The 21,604-nt window shown below is 39.4% G+C and overlaps 1 long non-coding RNA gene across 1 annotated transcript in view; it reads left to right on the top strand.

The window, feature by feature from the left end:
* The window catches only part of LOC120405096, a 117,048-nt gene that overhangs the window by 88,809 nt on the left and 6,635 nt on the right, over positions 1-21,604 (top strand). The window contains exon 2 of the long non-coding RNA XR_005598357.1: positions 16,685-17,064. This is a non-coding gene — a long non-coding RNA (uncharacterized LOC120405096). The remainder of the gene's footprint in view (positions 1-16,684; positions 17,065-21,604) is intronic.

Genomic DNA, 21,604 nt, shown 5'->3' on the forward strand with positions numbered 1-21,604 from the left:
CTGTATCAAAACAACTATTTGGAGTCCCCTGAATTTAAGTCTGAACTACATGATTACACCTTGTCCCTCCAATGAGCAGATAAGTAACCACAGCAAATGGCCACTGTGCGTTGAGAAAGCAAAGCTGTGAGATATCAAGAACCAAGTGCTATTTGAAACTCAATGTTCACTGCCCCAACTACTTGCACTTACTATCCATCCATATTTTGAAAAGGAGATAATATGAAATCACTGTATTGCCAACTGTCATGATCTTTATCTTGAACCTCATGGTATTTAGTGGGCAGTCTTTCTTAAAGTCACAGCTGCTGGCATCATGTGATAACCTGAAAATCTGAGCTTTTTTTTATTAAATGCTGGTTTCTAGCTCTTACAGTTGTAGAGAGAGGCTTGGAAAAGTGATTCCCTGAAGGCTTAAATAAAAAGAAACTAGAGCCCCATTTTACATTTATTTATATATACACATAACATCATGGTTGTTAAGCTAATCTCATGATATTTGAAAGCTTGGAGTTGGCAATACAATCGCTTTAGAGTGACAATGGTTGAGGGTTTTTTTGTACTGGCTGAACTAAGATATGTGGACATTTTGAAACTTCAAGAGAAACAGGAGATGGGGAGCTTCAAAAGCTGTTCAAGAGTTAAAGGGAGATAATGTTGCTGAAAGAGCAGAAACCATGAAAAGAGTTGATGAGTGAGTGTCTGAATGGAAGAGAAGATAATGACCGTATACTATTGAAACAGTTATGGTCTGATGAAATACAAATTAATATGTCCCATTTTGATAGCAAGATTTCTATTCTAGAAGTAGAATGACAGTAGGGTGGAAACATTATGGTAGGCAGCAGTTTTCATTGATGGCATAATAGTCAGTGCATTGTATTTCAAGATGAATGTGGGATTTGGACCAATCTATTTAGTGCCTAATCCATTAATTTCTCTTATTTTCATCTAGTAGCAAATTGATGAAGTGATAACTAAAAATGTACAGCAATAAAAAGCAAATTAAAGCAGCATTTTATGGATAACTTGGAAGTAGCTGACAATTTTTCAGAGATGCAAGGCCAAATTCAGAGGTGATTTGTCAAGTGTTAAGTGGATGTATGAAAGTCCTGAGTATAAACTGATGTAATTTACTGACATATGCCTAAGAGCCAGATGAGGGTAGTTAATGTTGAATGTGGCTTACTTTACATTTCCTTTGAGCTGATTTTCCTGCTATACCCTGTTTTCCCCTTAGCATGTGAGTAAACCATTTTAGACTCCATCAGACTCAGTGAGCCAAATTCAGAGGTGATATGTATAGGGTTATAAATTACATTCTGTTAAGTTGATCTGAGGTTATCTTTACTATCCCTGCAGTATGTAAGTTACTAAACTTAGACTCCTTTAGACCCATGTACATCCACTTATTGATGCAAAACTTACACATCCTTACACATTAGCTCTGAATTTGGCAAAACAGATTTTAAAATCAGCTGTCTGAGATTATCTTCAGTAACATATACCTAATTCAAATGAAAACTAATGCTTAGTCTCTTAGTTCCTACAGGATTGTTGAGCAGGCAACAACCTTATGGTAATTTTTGCCCTGACATATTTCAGGCAGGCGAAGAAACTAGAAGAACATATAATGAGGCCAATTTGCTCTGCTGCTGTATTTAGCTACCAAATACAGGTCACTGTGTGTATTTAAAGGGAAATAGCCTGGTTTTTATTTTCTGAAAGATCACATTTTCTGCTGAAGATTTATCTTCTACCTATATCAGCTCCAATGGTACAATAAAAATTCCTGCTGTCCAGTGCCCAGTGAAAGTAGTCATTTTAACTGAAACTTCATCTTTGGTTTCTCCTACTTTCTTTTGATTCAATGCTGATTTGGTTTATCAGGAAACCATCCCTTATTTTTCCTTTCAGAGCCCTTCCACACCAGTATAAATTACCTTAATTTTACTTATTCACCATTTCTTTGCCTTTAAGTGAATCTTTGTAGGAAAGGGCAACATGAAACCAGGTATATCCTACATTCTGAGATTGACAGCAATTTGTCTCTGCAAAATTTATCATCTGACATTTGCCTGCTCGGATTTAGTCGGATTCACTGGCACACCAGTCTGCGGACTTGCAGTTTCAGACACTCTAGAAATCTTTCTTTCTGTATTTTGGAATGCCTTTTGCACATACCATCCTAAATCGAGATTGATCAAGTAGCAGACCCCTTCTGTGGCCACCCAGTTGTACCCCAAAAATGGTTTAGCATCTCTGCTGCCATCCTATATGATAGAAAAAGATCTGGAATGAGGAGCCCATCTGGCTAGAAGATTTTCCATGAAAAAGAGCAGAGCTCTTCAGATATCACCCACTATCTAATTTTATGTGTGTGTGCATGTGTGTGTGTGCACTGGGGAGACGGGAGGTTTTGTCAGAGCTTCCTCCTGGAGGTTTGATTTTGTCTTTCTCCTCCTCCCCACTTCAATCACAATTACTGGTAATCTGTGGTCCCTATAGAGGAAGACCAATGAGTGCTCTGTGGATGGACAATGAAGAGGGTGGGAAATTTTGAGAGAATCTCCCTCACCCCTTTGGCTCCATTGTGGTGTGGATGGAAACTCTCCACCAGTGATATAGTGGTGTTTTTTTTTTAAAAGAGGTAAACTAACCTAAACTCCATATTCCCCAAATAAGAAGTCTGCAAACTCCATTTACCGGTGTTTACCCTTGACTACACTACTGCTCTCAGCAACCCCTTGCTTTACTATTCAGTCAGATTGTCTGAGAACTCACTACTTGCAAATATGAGGTTTGCACACTTCAGTAGGGTTTGTTTGTAGACATCCACATAGCTGTTGATCTTCTTTAGATTTTCAGATATTTTGGTGTTTAGTATGATATAAAACACAGATACAATTATACTTCTGAGACACCCTTGAAGACTGAATCAGGTCAATACCAGATTAACCTAGATACTGTGGATAGCTTTCTAAAAAGGGCCTAAAGTGATTTTAGGAAAACAAGTCACATTCAACTTTCAGTGAAATTTGTGTTCCTAATTCACTTTGGCAATTTAGAAAACTCACCCTGTTTGAAGAAAGTTGGTTGGAGAGAATAATCCAAAAGTATGAAAATGTGATATTTGCAAAGGAAATCACGGTTCAAGTAAACCAGCTAATCTCTGTCAAATCTCTTGGTCCTCTCCACTCCGCCAAAAGTGTGTGTTTGTGGTGTAATATACATACACACAAACTTCATATAAGAAGGAACTAGTTATAGTACTAATCTTTAGTTCTGTTTGGGGAGCCATTCATATCAGTGTTACAGCCATATGTGTCTTAGAAAGGATTATCACTGAATTGGGAGCTGAAGGACAGGAACTCTAACTTCATTAAAACAAACTAAGGTTTATGTAACATTTCTTTAGCTTGAATACTTGCAATGCTACTCTTAAGCACTGGCGTGACACTTAGCAATTTGAAAGGAATATGAAATCAGATAAAAATCCATTAAACTCTACATCCATTTTATTTAACATGAGTTTAAGAAAAATCAAACCTAATCCTTTTCCTATTTTGCTACCATGGATAAAATCTTAGGATTTTAGATGAAGCTTAGCCTCAATCCTCTATTTTAAGGAAAGTTTCAGAAAAAAGCAGCCAGGACTTATTTTATTATTATACTCAGTAGCTACATTTTATGTCTGTTCTTACACAGAAACTTAATGTACAATTTCTTAAATGCCTGAAGACATCCACAATTTAATTTCTTTACCAGCAGAGACTCCTCTTCAACATCTTTCTGGTTTAGGCTCAAAGTGAAAAGACCCTCAGATACAGAATGACTTCTACTATCAAACTAGCGGCCAGGCCTTTGAATGAATAAAAAGCAAGGTGTTTTTTGGATGGAGAAAACTGAATATAGTCTGTCTTGATGAGACTTGGATTGAAATCTGAGCCCAGTGAATAATTCAATCCTTGTAATATGTTAAATGAGTAAGGGACTGGAACATACTTAGGTATGTATCGATCCCCCTCAATTCTTCTGTCTTCCAAAATGTGTAGATGACCAAATCTGACCACGTCTATCTTTACAGAAAGCACTTTTTAGTCTTCTCAAAGGATGTCTGTATGTGGGGATACACAAGTATAAAAATATCTAAGCTCTTTACTGCCTCAGGTATCTCTACTGCTAGAGCTTGATGAACAATGAATGTGCAGTAAATAAAAATAAAATTATTTGACTGCATCTATCTACTATATGATATTTAGATACCAGCTCCTAGTTGTGAGATATTTGGACAACCTAGTAGGAAGAAGACTCAAGATTCCGTGTCTTCCAAACTGACCTTGCAATGCTCAGGTTCATCTTAGCAGAGTCAAAATGTATTTAGTCAGTTCAGTTTTCTGTCTGAACCATTTGCCCAGTCCTAATGTTGGTTTATACAAAAGTCCCCTCAAGCACCAACTGAATTGGATTGAAAGTCTTTCTCTGACATTTAACAGGGAATACACTGAACAAACTAAACCAAATGAACCAGTCCTATAGATCTGTTGTGGTTTTTAATGCCACAGCTGTACAGGGAAGGGGAAAGATCTCTGCACTGGTGGCAGGCCACAGAGGGGCTTCTGCCTGTGTCTGTACTGAGTCAGCGGAATGACTGGGAATGGGGTCGTGAGTGCACTCATAGAGACAACTACAGCACTCTTTGGAAGAATACAGTCTATGTTTCTGCTTCTTCTGTTTTCTAACTGCTGGTGCATAAAGGAGAGCAGGAGCAAGGTCCCAACCCTGCCTGGGAATACAGCAGTGCTGGTGAGCACTACACTGTCCTACCCTTGCACAAGTGCACTAGGCCTGCGAGTGTGCCGGCCATTTGTGCAGATGTGCAAAGGGGAGGATTCCTTGTGGCCTTTTCCCTACTTCATGCATATCTGTGCAGGGTCAGCTGCAATTTGGCCCCTAATGCGTACAAGAGATTAAATCCTATTTCCCATGCTTGCTGGTGGGCCATAGTGAGTCTGAAGAAAACATTATGCTGGCTCTTCTGCATTTATTTCAACTGCTTCCATGGGTATGCAGGTTCCCTACAACAGGTATAAACAAGGCAGAGGTGCTAGCCTAGCTGACACCACTAGGGACAGCTAATATATAAGCTGAGCAGATAGAAAAGGAGCTGTCCTGAGCGACCAGAGCTACCAGTGAGATGAGGGATACTTGACACCAGTGGGACCACCAGGCGCCTCCAGTGAGAGAAGAATGTGCAGGAAAGGGGGGTGAGTGGAGGATCAGAGGGAGGGAAAGCATGTTTCCAAAGCAGGCGAAGAAAACAGAAGAGATGGGAAGGAAGAGGTGACATAAAGAGAAATACAAGAGTGATCACTCCCTCTTCCTGCCCCAAGAACAATTGAACTCATATCATTATAGATTGATCAAAAATTCTGAATACTTCCACATACATCTTTTCCACATAAGCAATTGCTGTAGTTGCCATAGGGGTATTTTATGATCACAAACAGTATCATGATTCAGACAGGAGAAGCATAAGAGATCCATGAGATAGAGCTGATCAAAAATTTGTGATTACATCTTTATTTTTAAAAAATTTAGTTTTCATAGAAAACAAGTTTTTGCACAAAAATCTTTTTTGGTGGAATTTCTTGGTTTGATAATCTGTAATTAAAAACTTTAGGGAAGAAAACATCTGTTGTTCAGAAATTGTGGGGAAATGCCCACCTTCTCTTATTTATGTTTTTTCCTAGAAAAGTGGGTTGGGGGCAGAAGCCCATCATGGGAACAACTGGAAAATGGTGAGAAAATGGGGGGAAAGAAGATTAAGGACATGTTGGACATTGTTTCTAATTTTCCTATGTGAAAACATGTATTTCCTATCAGGAAATTTTCTCGTGGAATTTTTTCCTGTGAAAACTCCCACTGGAAAAATTCTCATTTTCCAGACTGCTCTAGAGACAAATTTACCCCATTATGATCTGGCCAGGCATGAAAAACAGTGGGATCCCCTTTATCTTAAAGGGGAAAAAAAACAGCAAGATAGTGCAGCTGCTGGAAGTGATGGCTCAGTAGGTGGCACTGTTCTCTCTAAGATGCTGCTAAATTTAACTGCCAATTGTGGTGTTACAAGACATTGCACAACTGTCTCTCTAATGACAATTGTGTGGGTCCCCTACAATGCCTCCCCTATCCCTGCACCTCCCCCTGCTCGTGTGTGCATATGCACACACACACCCTGCTAAATAAAAAAGAAATGAAAAACAAAAGTCATGTCAGTGTTTTGTTTAGCATCTGCTGATTTAAGTCAAGCAATTCAAAGTTATGATTGAAATTACACCCTTACACTGCCTTAATGTGCTTAGTGATACAATGCTTATGGCATCTAAAATCACCCACTGAACACAGACTCCTTTGAAATACCTAGGAATACAGAGTTTCAGCTTGAGCATCGCTTTTTTGTTGATTATAAACAGACATTTTTAACATAATCTATTGCATTAAATACTGTACACAAACGTTCACCAAATTCATAAACAATTATCTTCATTATGTCTTATCTTACTTTTGTAAAGTCATTTATTGTTGTCTTTTCCAATAAATGACTTAATACGTCCACTTTTTTTTTAATGGTCTCAGGAAGGAAAATAATCCACTTTCTAGCTGGCATGCATTTACTGAAAAGCTGTAGAATGACAGATGTCAACGTGAAGATTGCATTTATTTTTCCAATATGTTTTTAAATTAACATGAATCTGTTCATAGTTTGCATATCCCAGAAAGTTGCACTATTTCTATATCTATTTTTAATGCTAAAATTGCAGCTGCATGTGCAGGATTTAGCTGGTACCTTGGCAGCTACCCAAAACAGCCTTTCTGCTATGATACTAAGATACTTAACAGGATAATAATCTCTCTTTTATTTTATTGTGAATTCAGAAATCAGCTCATTTTTTACAGCTAAACATGTAATGCATCACAATAGAGTTCAGTGGTCAGCTGAAGCTTTGTACTTACCACTAATGGCATTTAGACAAAGGGAGATAGGCATATATCTCCAGCTAAAAAGATATTCCAGACTGCTAAAGCCATCTTATACTGTCACTGAACACAGACACATTTTCTCTCTCCTTCAGAAAAAGAAATACCTGCTGATGCAGAACATATAGGCATGTTAAGAACTATGTGGAAAAATGGCAAAAGTAACCTCCAGAGGTTTATAGTCAGGCAAAGTAACAGTATAAAAGTGACATTTTTTACTCAATATGTCTATTCCATGTACATTTTGGAGTCAAGCCTGCTTACTTTAATGTCAAGAGCAGTGGGTTTTGGTGTTTTTACTTTTCTGCCTGGAAGAGATAGTACCATTATGGAAGAGTGAGCTGGATTCTAACTTTATTTCTTGCATCATCCAAATTGTCAGCTAAGTTCTCACTGCACAATCATTATTAACAGTGATATCAGATCCCAAATAGAGGTTGCAGCATTGTCGGGTGGTTGGGGGCGGGAACCTTCTGATTTGTAAAATGAACAAATATAATCTAAACTTGGTCTATATTGGAAAATTAGGTCAGTTTAGCTAGATCAATCAGGGATGTGAAAAATTCACACCCCTGAATGGCATTGTTAAAACAATCTCAATCCCCATGTATATAGCTCTAGATTGATGGAAGAATTCTGCCTCTTGAGGAGGTGTATTACCTATGCCGATGGGAGAACCACTCCCAAAGGTATAGATTGTGTCTACGCTGAAGTGCTGCAGCTGTAGCATTTTAAGTATAGACAGGTCTTGATCTAGAAGGTTTTGAGAGAACTGATATAGAACTAATCTAGCCCCTCTGCTACGTCTGCTTTTAATTATGCCAGATGAGGAGCTGACCCATAAACTGGGTCATTTGCATACAAACTCACAAAATTAGTCATTTTGTCTGAACAAAACTATATTGGATTTTGCATTACAATTATCTCTTGCTACTGGAGTACCTATTTCCAGATGCAGCTTAGGCACTCACATCTTAAAATATGGTTTAGCGTGACTTCTGAGCACAAACATATGTTCAAAGCAGTTTGAAATATGCTTTTTACTTCACATGTTATATGTGATTTTAAGATTTCACCCAGCTTATAACTCTGGTTCCCTTTTTGAATTCACATATAACTACAGGTGTGATTTTCAGGTGTAATTATTTGTGGATAAAAATTAAGCTATGTAGACATCTACAGATATCTACAACTAGGGCAAGTCCTAAGTTTCCCTGCCATTTGTATAATACCTGGTATTTACACTCTGTTGCCACTCTAACAATTTTGTTTGTGCTATATTGCTGTTTGTGTAGAAGGCCAACGGTAACACTAGCCACTGTGTCAGAGGGACGGTAAAAGCCTAACTGGTGACCCCTCACAACAAAATGTTGATTCAGGGTCAAGAGAGGGAATGTCACAACCCAATGGCCCCCTCCCTCAGGGGGTCCCCTGGGGAGGCAGATCAGCATTGTATGTTGCTAACGCTGTGGCAGGCATTGCAAGGTATTTCGGGAAGAGTTAAAGGTGTGAGTGTGGAGTAAAAGGTTCCTTTGCAGGTTGCAAGAGGCTGAAGAGGGAGGGAGAGAGAAGGGAATTGGGTTAACTCGACGCTCCAGCTAGGTATGAAGATAAGAGGCCAACTTCAGCCCAAGGCCACTCAACACAATCGACTCTCAGCTACCTGCCAAGAAAGACGGGAGCCTAGATTCCAAACCCGATCAGCTGTTAAAACTAAGCTAAGCAGGACTGCAGAGGCTGCAAAAGCTAGTGAGACAGCGAAGGCCAGCGAGGGGGAAAACAAAGTCTCGCTTCCCTGAAGCGAGTGTGTTTTGAAAAAGCTAAGAAAGCCGGAGAAAGCCAGTTTGGACAGGGACAAAGAGTACAGGGGACAGAGGTCCCTGAACAAAATGCCCCCCAAAAACCCAAACTTAAAAACCCTCCTAGAAGCCAAAGCAAATAAAAAAATAAACAGCAAACCGTAAACGGCCTGTGTACAAAACAAAACTCTCATCTACCCTTCCCCCTCTTCTTCTTACGTTACACCCAGCCTTGTCCAGCCTTGGGTTGTGCGTGTTTAAGCATAAAAGTGGGTTAGGGCACAGGCACTAATGCTTTCTTCCTTCCTTTAAGTAACGTAAAAAGCACCCCGCACTCACTGCTGTTGTTATACTAATAAAGCTTTAAAACTTAAACACTTGGTGTGCTCCTTCATCCCTTCCTCTAACAATCCTGCAGTCTCAGCCTAATCACCTAACACCTCAGGCAAATTGGTAACATAAATCTGTCACACATTGGGTACTATCCTTCATACATTGAACTCAGTGGGGTGTTGCCATTGACTTCAGCAAATGCAGGATCAGACCCTATATATTAGTAGTAACTTTGTGCTCACACTTATTTATAGATTCTAATACTGGGAGCACATAAAAGGAAGCCTGGTAAAAGGCATTTTAAAAAATAGACCTTTTATTACAAATACTGTGAAGATTCTTGCCTGCCAAATTCCCCACGTGTATTCTAAAGCAAAAAGTATAACAAAAACGCAAAAGAGAGGTCTTAAAATTGTCCACAGCTAAAAGAATAAGACAAAGATGAAAATCGAGGTTGCTAGAAAGTGTTAAAACATATATATTGCATAGGTAAATAAATTACACTTTCACTTCACTTAGCCATCTACCAAACCAAACTAGACAGCAGTGGAACAGTGCAGTACTTGGAATATTGCAAACAGGTAAAAATAAATCTGATGGGATCCCAAAAATAAAAGAAAGAAAAAAAAGTTACTTAGCCAACAAATAGGATCCATTTTTCCAATGGCAATTATGTTGAGGAGTAAACAGAAAACAGCATTGATTGTGCAAAGACTTTCATGCTTAACTTTAAGCACATGAGTAGTTCCATTGAGACCAATGGGACTACTCATGTTTAAAGTTAAGTACATGCATAAGTCTTCTAAGCATTCAGACCCCAAAATGCCATATAACGTTTTGCAAAAGGGAACAGGTTCGGAACCAAAGTATATTTCAAACTCTATGGATGAAAACGTGGCCCTATTGAAGTCAATGGGCAAAACTCTCATTGACTTCAGTGGGGATAAGATTTCACTCGGCTTCTTCTAGGAAGCCTGATATATTTTATCTGAGTTTGCCACTGTTCTGGTAAAAATATATATGCCAATCAATAAACCGCTGAAGGATTGTAGCCAATTATAAGTCTAGACTTGTGCTAGTTGTTAAACTTTTCCAGAGTAATGAGAAATACATATAACAAATGTAAGTCATTACACTGTCCTCAGCTCCTCAGTGTTTTAAAGCATCCCAGAGCCCAATCATACAAGTTGCTGAGTACCTCCTCTTATTTGCTGAATACTCACAACTCTCAGTTAATGGGATTGGTGAAGTTAATGGGATTTAAAAGTGCATAGAAAGCTCTCAGCACCATTCAAGATCAGTCCCATAACCTTGTAAGGAATGAACAAAAAAATGAAATCTACAATTTCATTGTCAAGGAATGGGCTATGGTTATTTTGGAACTAAATTAATTCCACCCAATCCAATAACATATCACTTTAAAAAACTCTTTACGATAAAGAAGGATGAAAATAATGTGTCTTATCAGCCAAAGTTTTCTGTATTACTGATTATTTAAAGTGGGGAGGTCTTAAATCTGAGTTACTTTCAAACATTTTACTATTTTTCTTTTTAGGAATTTCATTCATCTTGGCCTCTGAAAGCAGATTTATTAGTTTCATTTGTTTTTAATAGCTGTTTTCACTTTCCAGTTTTCTCACTTGAACCAAATGATGTTGTGTTTGGGGTAACACCACTGCAAGGGAATCCTGAAATAAAAATAACTGATTTAACTACCATGAAAATATTTCATGTACCTTTATTAAGTGTCAGATCACTCCCCCCCTTTTTTGTACCCCCCAAGTCTAAATATCAGGAGCTACATTAAGCTGATAGTGTTCTCTTAATTGAAAGGCCCCCAAGCTGTTGATCCATCAAACTGAGGTTACAGCTCTAACAAGGGCACCTTGATCAACCTATATATAAAAAGGCTATTTCAGTGGCTTGAAATGAGCTCTCATCAGGTCTTTAAAAATTAGATATACATTTCATCTGGCCACAAAAGGGTCGATTCTGGGTTGCAGAAGGGCAAGAGCTTTCAGGAAGCAAGGGATGCCTGAGTCTGCTGCTAAAAGAATGTGTATTTCAAAGGAACTCTGACCCTTTTGTACTGACAGAGGAAAATAAAACTTGGAGAGCTCTCCAGGGGGACATGTGCACCATCTGAAAATAAAGCTCCTGTCTCTGCCATGGGTAACTATTGCAATAAATGCTTTTAGAGATTGTAGAGGAATATTTGTGATTTGCTCTGACTCTGCCTGTTGGTATGCGTACTTCCACCTTTTCATGTTCTCTGTATGTATAAATATCCCCTGTCTGTGTGTTCCATTCTATGCATCCGAAGAAGTGAGCTGTAGCTCACGAAAGCTCATGCTTAAATAAATTTGTTAGTCTTTAAGGTGCCACAAGTACTCCTGTTTTTTTACTTCAGATTCTGACTCCAACTTGCTGAAATTCAGAAGGCAAAAATGCCTTTTACGTTAATACTTCACATTTTATTGAGTTCCCATCAAAGAGTGTATGAAGAGGAGGGAGGGTAGCCTGGTGGTTAAACACAGGGGCTGGTCAGGCTTTCTGGTTTACATTTAACACCTTTGTGCCTCAATTTACCAACTTAGGGAACAGCTATCCTCTTTACCTTCACTACGTATCTCAAAAGGGTGCTGTGGAGATTTATATTTTTGACACATTTTTTGCAATCCTTAGTGAACATGCTATAGAAATGCAAAGCACCTTTATCAATTGTGAAAACTGCAACCTGTGGAACCCTTTTCCCAAATTCAAGGCCAGAATGTGTGCCAAAGGTATCTAATAAGAACAGCTTCAATTCTCCCTCCCTCCAGGATACTTCATTAATTTATCTCCTGCAGGATGTCTCCCCCATGGGCAGCAAAGACCTATGCTGGGAAGGCTTTAAAACTAATTAATACACAGGACTTGGCTTTAGGTTAATGGTCTCATGATCAGGAATTGCAGGAACATCTGTGGTGAATGAACTGTTGGGAATTCTAGCATTCTTTGCTGCAGCAGACATGAAAGTTTTAAAAGGATCCTCTAAATTTGGCCTGCTGAAATTGGTGTTTGAGAAGATGGGAGTCTTCTAAGCTCCACTGCTTCATTTAGGTCTTACAAAGAGAGTGTGAAGTAGAAACAATGAGGAGTCCTTGTGGCACCTTAGAGACTAACAAATGTATTTGGGCATAAGCTTTCATGGGCTAAAGCCCACTTCATCAGATACATGGAGTGCAAAATACAGTAAGAAGAATATATATTGTAGCACATGAAAAGATGGGAGTTGCCTTACCAATTGGGGTTCAGTTCTAACAAGCCAATTCAATTAAGGTGGAAGTGGCCTATTCTCAACAGTTGACAAGAAGGGGTGAATACCAAGGGAGGGAAAATTATTTTTGTAGTGCTAATGAGGCCAATGCAATCAAGGTGGTCCATTTCCAACAGTTGACAAGAACCTGTGAGTATCAGCAGAGGGAAAATTAATTTTTGTAGTGACTCATCCACTCCAAGTCTTTATTCAGGCCTAATTTGATGGTGTCCAGTTTGCAAATTAATTCCAGTTCTGCAGTTTCTCATTGGAGTCTGTTTTTGAAGTTTTTTTGTTGAAGAATTGTCACTTTGAAGTCTGTTGTTGAGTGTCCAGGGAGATTGAAGTGCTCTCCTACTGGTTTATGAATGTTACAATTCTTGATGTCTGATTTGTGTTCATTTATTCTTTTGCGTAGAGACTGTCCAGTTTGGCCAATGTACATGGCAGAGGGGCATTGCTGGCACATGATGGCATATATCACGTTGGTAGGTTGACCATATTTCCCAAAAGGAAAATGGGACACGACTTGCCTGAGCCTCCATCCCCACATGGGGCTGGCCCAAGCCACTAGTCTAACCCTTGCACTCCCCTTCCTGCGCGGGGCTGGCGTTGCTGCTCACTGGAGCCCTGCCTGACCCCGGGCAAGGCTGGGGCTGGCGTTGCTGCTTGTTGGTGAACTGCCTGCCCCCTGCCCAAGTCCTGCCTCCCCACTGCAATGGCTTACCCCTCCCAGACACACATTCCTCCGCACCCCAGGTTTTTGACAGAAGTGAGTGTTTTTCCCATTTACTCTTGGCAACTGAGTAAAAGTTTTTTGCCAAAAAAGTTGGAACGGCTGAGACAGGGCTTAAAAAAAGGGACTGTCCCAGCCAAAATGGGACATATGGTCACCCTAATGTGAAGCGTATGTCCAGGTCTAATCAGCTGGCTTTTTGAGCTTCCAAAGTATAGGATGAAGAGCTCTGGATAAAAATCTTTCTATGTGCTACCATGTCTTATACTTGTACCATAGCCTATATTGTCATGGCTAAAATTCAGCTTTCTTCCTTATTTTAATTAGTTCACCAAGGAATAAATATTATGATGAAGCATTAAAGTGAAATCCTGGTAGTTCTGCCATGGACTCCAATGTGGCCAGCATTTCACCCTTAGGCTCTCCTTCCTACAGAGCCTTTGGGCAGGAAAACAGTATAATGCATTATACACTTGGCTAACATACACTTTTCAGTAGTTGTAACTATTTTTTGCTTTTACCACTGAAGAGCAAAACTTTTACACTTCCTTTGCTTCATTTTGCTTTAAAGCTAAGTCTGTCAATGGTTTATGATCTAAGGAAAAAAATATCCTGTAAGTATGGACACATGCTATAATCGTTCTTATGATTGACGCAGTAGCTTATGAAGAGGTTTATGAAGTATTTCCAATTCAAAGTACTTCCCATTTTTTTGCACTCAGGATGCAAGAGTCCAAGATTGAAAATCATATAAAATACCTTGTTGTTAACTTCTATACCACTGGAAGTCAGGAACTTGAATTACTACCCCATCCTTAATTCACCCAGATATGGTTAACTATGGTCTGCATTGCAGTACACAAGGTGTTCATTATGTTTTGATGTTCGTGAACAGCTAGGTAACGCACGGATGATAAATTAGCCTTATTTCTGCCCTTGTTTAGATTTGGTTTACAACAGGTCTTTAACTTTTTTACCAGGGATTTTTGAATGCCATGTAAACTTAGCCACTGAAGTCAGTCAGTACTGACCCCTGCCATGTAACAGAAGTATAACTGTTTGTCACTCTGACCCATGTGTCTGGGGCCAGTAAGCGAAGACCAGCCTTATAGCAGCACTTCATGTATCACGTTTTCATTACCTGTAACACTGTTTTTGCTATGTAACAGCATGCAGTCATTGTTACACATTGAATTCAGAGATCTCACTTACTGGTTAAGCAATCTATTTTTAGGGTTTTATACAGCTGTCCAGCACCATAAAAGGCATCCAACTACTATGTAAAATCAATCGTAATAGCAAAATCTCTAGGGCGCTTCAAACAGTCTCTAGCTGAGTGGTGGGCAACCTGCGGCCCACAGGCCTCATGTGGCCCATCAGGATAATCCACTGGCAGGCTGCAAGACAATTTGTTTACATTGACCGACACAGGCACAGCCACCCGCAGCTCCCAGTGGCCACGGTTTGCCGTTCCCAGCCAATGGGAGCTGCGGGAATAAGCATCCAGGGACATGTTAGATATGTCCTAAGCACTGCAAAATAGTTGTATTTGGAACCCTAATGAGTGGCACAACTAAGTAACTGAGACAATTGTCAAGGCTTAGGTCCCAATTTAGCAAAGTATTTAAGTACACCTATATGCATATACAGGATAGTAGGGTTATAAGTAATAGCCAACTAGAATTTGTCAAGAGCAAATCATACCAGTCCTACCTAATTTCCTTCTATGCCAGGATTACATTAGGATATCCTAGAGGATAGGGGGAAGGCTGCAGATATGATAAATCTTGATTTTAGCGAGGCTTTTGACATTCTCATGAGCAAACTAGGGAAAGGTTTAAAAGCTAGATGTGTTTAGTCTTGAGAAAAGACGAATAAGGGAGCACCAGATGACAGTTTTCAAATATGTTAAGTGCTGTTATAAAGAGAGCGGTGATCAGTTGTTCTTCATATCCACTGAAGGTAGGACAAGAAGAAAAAATGGGCCTAATATGCAGCAACGTTGATTTAGCTTAGATATTAGGAAAAACTTTCTGATTATAAAGAATAGTTAAGTACTGGGTGGTTGTGGAATCCCCATCTTTGGAGGTTTTTAAAGAATAGATTAGACAAATACCTATTTGGGATGATCTAGGTATACCTGGTCTGGCCTCAGCACAGGGACTGGACTAGATGACCTCTCAAAGTCTTTTTCCAGACCTACAGTTTTATGGATTCCATAATTCTTCATTCTTAACTTTCATCATGTGCATGACTTCATGTATGCACTTTGCTCAATCAGGGCTATAGTAGAACCTCAGATTTACAAACAACAGAGTTACTAGCTGACCAGTCATGCACACACCTCATTTGGAACCAGAAGTACACAATCAGGCAGCAGCAGAAACAAAAAACAAAAGCAAGCAAGAAAAAAAGGAAATACAGTACAGTACTATGTTAAATGTAAACTACTAAAAAAAAAAAAAGGAAAGCAACATTTTTCTTCTGTATAGTAAAGTTTCAAAGCTGTATTAAGTCAATGTTCAGTTGTAAACTTTTGAAAGAATGACCAGAATGCTTTGTTCAGAGTTACGAACATTTCAGAGTTACGAACAACCTCCATTCCTGAGGTGTTCATAACTCTGAGGTTCAACTGTAGTTCAAAGCTTTCTAAATATTGGAGGTACTATGTTTTCTAAAATGTCTTGTTAAAACTAACCATCCAAGTCATCTTCAGAAATCATGACGGTGGTGCTATTTGAACGCTCATTGGCAGAGATGTAGGGAAAAATGTTACTGTTTTGCGTGTATGATTTTACAGACTAGAGATACTGAATATAGAAGCACTGTGGAATTTTTTCTTCAAAATTCATCACTTTTTATTATGTATTATACATATTTCGTACTTTACTGATTTTTGATATGAAGAATTAAAGATATCTTTAAAATAAATACCTAATTCCACACCAAAACAGATTATGATAACACTATTTCAGTTCTTCAGTCATAAAAAAAAAAGTGATCATGGAATAATCAATCTCTGTTGTCGGTTTTAGCAAAACATAAAGCAACCATGTTATATATCAGTCAGGCATTGATTCTGGGGTTCATAAGAAGTTAATCCATAAAAGAAATTGCATAGAGATAATGGATATTATTGTAAAATATCATTTGCATTTTAACAAACATATCTAAATCACGCTTTAAATCTCCACTGGGGTACTGAAACCACTGCCACTGCGCTCAGATGTCATACTGCCTACAACAGATCAGTTCTTGGATTAAGAGCAACTACCTCAAGCTGAACTCAGGGAATGCATAAGTGATGCTGTGAAGCTTCGGTGTCCTGTTTTATTCCTCACTAAATCTGGATGAACAAATTGTATTATTGTCTAAAGATGCATTCTTTCATCTCCAACTCCCCAGGGAGCTTTGTCCCTTCCTCCTGGATAAGGACTGTCATATTGTCATACTGATGCAGGCATTTGTCACCTCCAGGCTGGATTACTGCAACCCACTGTATCTGAAGCTAAATGTGAAGACAATGCACAGGCTCCATTTCAGGGCTGCCCAGAGGATTCAGGGGGCCTGAAGACCCGGCACTTCGTCAGCGAGTCCCGGAGCGGAAGGACCCCACCGCCGCCAAATTGCCGCTGAAGACCCGGAGTGGAAGAAGCTCCAGGGGCCCCGAAGCGAGTGAAGGACCCCGTTCCAGGGGCCCCGAAAAACTCTTGTGGGGGCCCCTGCGGGGCCTGGGGCAAATTGCCCCACTTGCTCCCCCTCTGGGCGGCCCTGCTCCATTTGGTACAGAACTCATCTGCTCATCTTCTCCGTGGTTTAGGCAGCCCATCAAGCTATGGACAGAACTTTCAGACAAGGTTGGTTCTAGGGCACCTGGCGGGTGGGGTTGGGGGTGTAAAGTGAGTATTTTGGGGCACTTGGCTGGACCAATTAAAGACACAAATCTTCCAGGAGTCCATGGGCAAGTTAGATCCCTGGAAAATCTTAGCTTTTAAGAGTTTATAAAAAGGAAAATTTGTCTACTGTGTCAGTATTTTGCTGTAATGTATAATTTACATAAAGGATGAAGACTCTCTAATCTGCTGCTGTTTTAAGCATAATTTTCCCTGGCAGACTTGCAAGGGGAAAAAAAAAACTCAAAATGAAAAGAGAATTAAATTAAGTATTGACATTGTTGAAGTGCAGCTTTCTATCACTCCAGAAAGGCAAGGGAGATACAATTCATACTTTTCACCTAATTTATGAATTATTTATGAATTATTTCTGCTGATAACCCCAAATGCAAATGCTTGGTTTAAAGCACATTATCAAGATATGCTAAATTATACTGTTCTTATTGTGAAGAGCTCCAGATGGAATCTGCTTATATAGCAAACAAAACACCAGTATTTTAATTTTCAGCCAGTGCTCCAGAAAAACTTGAAACAGTAAAAACTCTGCTAAGACCTACTCGGCAGTTAGGAAGACACACATTCACAAAATAAGTCAATCAGTAAAATGAAGTGCTTCAAAAACAAGCAACCAAAGCATCTTCCCTGAGCCATGAAAGGAACACCCTTCCCCTTGTCTTCCATTCTCAAATGACTCCTCCCTGCCTCAAACACATACCAGACTGAATCAGAACTAGTACACCTATCCTTAAGCACAGGATAATCTGAGGGGTGCTTCAGGTGACAAGGGGTGTGAGAGTCATATTTACTCAGACATCTTTTCAATGCCGACGGTCAGTGTAAACAAACTGTCTTGCGGCCTGCCAGCGGATTACCCTGACGGGCCGCAGGTTGCCCACCACTAGCTTAGGAGTTCTTTTCTCAATTTTTATTACATCCTTACTCACGCTAACTCTCTTTACTTTCTTCTTAACTAAAGTATGAGTAAATATCAAGTAAAAACTTTTTTTTTTTTCAGTTCTCAAAAGGGTAAAACACTTTAGCCATAGAAAACACATTGACTGTCAAGGATGATTCCTAAACTATTGGTTACAGTTCACTGAGTATTCAGAAGATTATCTTAGTCTGTGCAAGCTTCAGAAATTGGACAATTTTTTGCTTTATTAGTTTGAACTGTGTTAACCACTTTCTATGTGTCAAGAGGTTATCTGGAATTTGTAATATGTGGCATTCCCGTATGCCCTTATTATCTCTCCGGATTGTTTTCTTCTGCCCTTATTCATTGCATTTTTGTATTGCTTCACAATGGGCCAATTTAAAAATATTTAGATAAGATGACAGAGAAAAATCAGAACAAGGTCCTTGGGATTTGGCCCATAGCTGTGCAGTATTTTGTTGGGCTGTGTTTATATGAAACCTGTTACAAGAACAAACATTTCATGTTCCTGTCTTTAGGAAGTAATTTCTTCACTCCTATCCACCAATGAAAAAGCATTTACTTAAACAAAGAGCAAATAACTATAAAGATTCTGGTTTTTGGGGGGCAGGGAAGGAGGGTCACAAGATGCCACCCTATGTAAGTTTAGATACAGAGATGGTATTCTTCTTTATGTTTCACTTGATATACAATAGTTTTTATCATACTTCGTTGACTGCCTGAATATAATCCCACTGAAGTGAATGGGAGAAGGATTAAGATTTAAAATAAAAAGCTGTGTGAACATTTTTTCTTTTTCAAATACAAACCCAAAGCAGACCTCTATCTTTAGTCACAATATATAGCAAATATCTCCAACACTGATTGTGTCTGACATAGAGAGCCCATGAAAGTTGATTTCAAAATATTGCTTGTCTCGATTTTGATGGTAAAGTGCTTTTTGCAATGGAAAGATATTTTATTCCCTCACTTTACCCTAACTATCCAAGTTAAAAATTGCTGATAGTGAACAAAAATTATGTAACTAGACTAAAACAAAGTGACTCAGAGACAATTGTCCCATAAATGGAGCAGGAATTAATGAATTAAAATATATAAAATAACTTCTTTTCAGGTGTTCTCATTTTCTACACATACCTCACATCTTAGTTATGTCTGTGCTACAACATCAATTTGCAAGTAGAGAGAATAATTCATAGCATGAAAAGTATTCAGTTTTTTTCTGCTCATTATTCTCTTTAAGAAGTCTTGCAAATATTCAAAAATTGCACTGTTTTGATTGGTCATATTAAGTCAAGTGGTATTATTTCTGTTCCCTGACTGGAATAGTTATGTAACTAACCAACACAATCCAAATCTGAAGCATAATATTCTGGTAATCTTTTCCATCGAATTTTACCACATTTCTACTAGCATTGCTGATCTGCTCTGAAAAGTAACCTTCTTATTGAACAGATCTGTTCCTTTTTACAAGCTGAAAACTTTATCCTTGCAGTGCCAACATAGTAAAGAAGACATGATTTGGTATCCAATTCCTTATTATGAATTCCTATCAGAATCATGTTTGATGTTCCTGTGACTGGGTGCCTGGGAGGGACCACACTGATAATGCCATACTCAGGCCAGGCTGGCAGAAATAGGGCAGACAATCTCCCAAAACTGATGGTTTATTCTATAACTAGATTCCCCGAGCCAGAAACAAAAGAGCTTCTGCAGTACCACACTGGTTAACCAGAAGCCAAACACAGTCCCCTTTAGGCATTCCAGCCATTGGCGCCCATCCAGACAAACAGGTCTAATGTAGTGAGAGGTTACTAGAAACTCTATTCACCATATGTAAGGTTCTTACTAATCCCAAAGGATCAGACACTTACCCCCCCGGTCAATCTGTATCTCAGATCTTACCCAAATATCACGTTGTCAGCCAATCCTTAATAAACTTTATTAAGATAATAATAAAAAAGAAATGGTTAATAGATCAGATAGATCACATACACACATGATTGCTTTATACAGTCCTTATATCAGGTTTGAGATAGGAGGATGGCTTGCAAAAAAGTCTCTCTCTCTTTAAAAAAGATCAAGATCAGATCTCCATCCATATAGATGCTCCTTTTAGTTGTAAATCCACAATCCAGAGAATTAGAACAAGAAAGAAGCAAAATGGAGGTGTCTCAGATGTCTTTTATATCCTTTGCCATGTGCATGGAAAGTTAATGGCCGAAGATGAAGTCCAGGGTCACATGAGCATATCACATGTCTATACATGTTTTGCTGAATCACAGGGAGTGGTCATTGGCTTCTTTCTGTCTAAGCCATCCACAGGAAAGGCATCTGGGCATCTGAAATTCTTCACTGTCTCATTGTGAGAGCTGAGTATCCTTAATGGGCCATCAACAAATAGCTGTCTAGCCCTAATGTAAATCTATCTGGGGGTGTTTCCCAGGAATACGACATGTTTAAGATACAAGTATGTAGCCAATATTCCTAACTTCAGATACAAAGATGATACATGCATATAAACAGGATAATCATGCTTAGCAAATCATAACTTTTCCATTGATGCCTTACATAACATACTTTGTACAAGATTTATGGAAATTGTGTAACAGTGGTAACAGTGATGTAAATGGTCACCTTTCTTATACACAGCATCACAGTTCCAACCAGTGCCACCTAATTAAACCCAATGAAGACAATCAACATTTGTCAGTGAGGGCAGTGATGGAAAGAATAATGATGCCATTATTTACAGAGCAACTTTTCAGAGTAGAACCCCACTTTAAATATTAGATTTCATTGACTATACATTTTAGCAATGGTCAAGTTCTTAAGTGTTTCCAAAAGCAAACATCATAGACCATGAACATGGTTATATTGAAATTAGCTTTCAGATTGAATGGTCACAGACAATTTTGTATTGTCATAGAATTATAGAAATGTAGGGCTGGAGGAGACCTCAAAAGGTCATCAGCCCAGATGCCTGTGCTGAGGCAGGACCAAATAAACTCCTCACAGATGTTCTTAAAAACCTCCAATGATGGGTACAACCTCCTTTGGATTCCACAGCCTTCCTTTAGATAGAAGCTCTAGTAATTTATAAAGCAAAGTTTGTAGAAGTATATTTTGGTGCACATGCTAAACTCTTTCAAATGCAGTCTTGTATATATACCAACTATAATAGTCTTCTAAATTGTCTAGAGTCACTTCCATGATTCTCAATTATAGCTGGGGCCTGAATGCACTGCTGACGTTTGTTGTTGTAAAGAAATCTCTGCTGCCTTTTTTTTTTTTCTGGTTGTTTTGTTTTCTTCTCTCTTCACGGGACTAACCAAGAAAAAAAAAATCAGGGCCACCCAGAGGATTCCGGGGGGGGTCGGGGGGGCGGGGGCCCTTCCCGTCCGCCGCCGCGGCCGACCCGCCGAAGACCGGCGCCCCCCCTGCCCCCCCCCAATTACCGCGGACCCACCCACCGCGCGCAGCCGGGCCTCGGGGCGGCGGGCGGGGGGGCGGCGCGGCGGGGGGGCTGCCCAGCGGCGGGCGGCGGCCGCGGGCCCGGCCGGGAACGAA

The sequence above is a fragment of the Mauremys reevesii genome, linkage group 4 (genome assembly GCF_016161935.1).
Source record: "Mauremys reevesii isolate NIE-2019 linkage group 4, ASM1616193v1, whole genome shotgun sequence".
Classification (NCBI taxonomy): domain Eukaryota; kingdom Metazoa; phylum Chordata; order Testudines; family Geoemydidae; genus Mauremys; species Mauremys reevesii.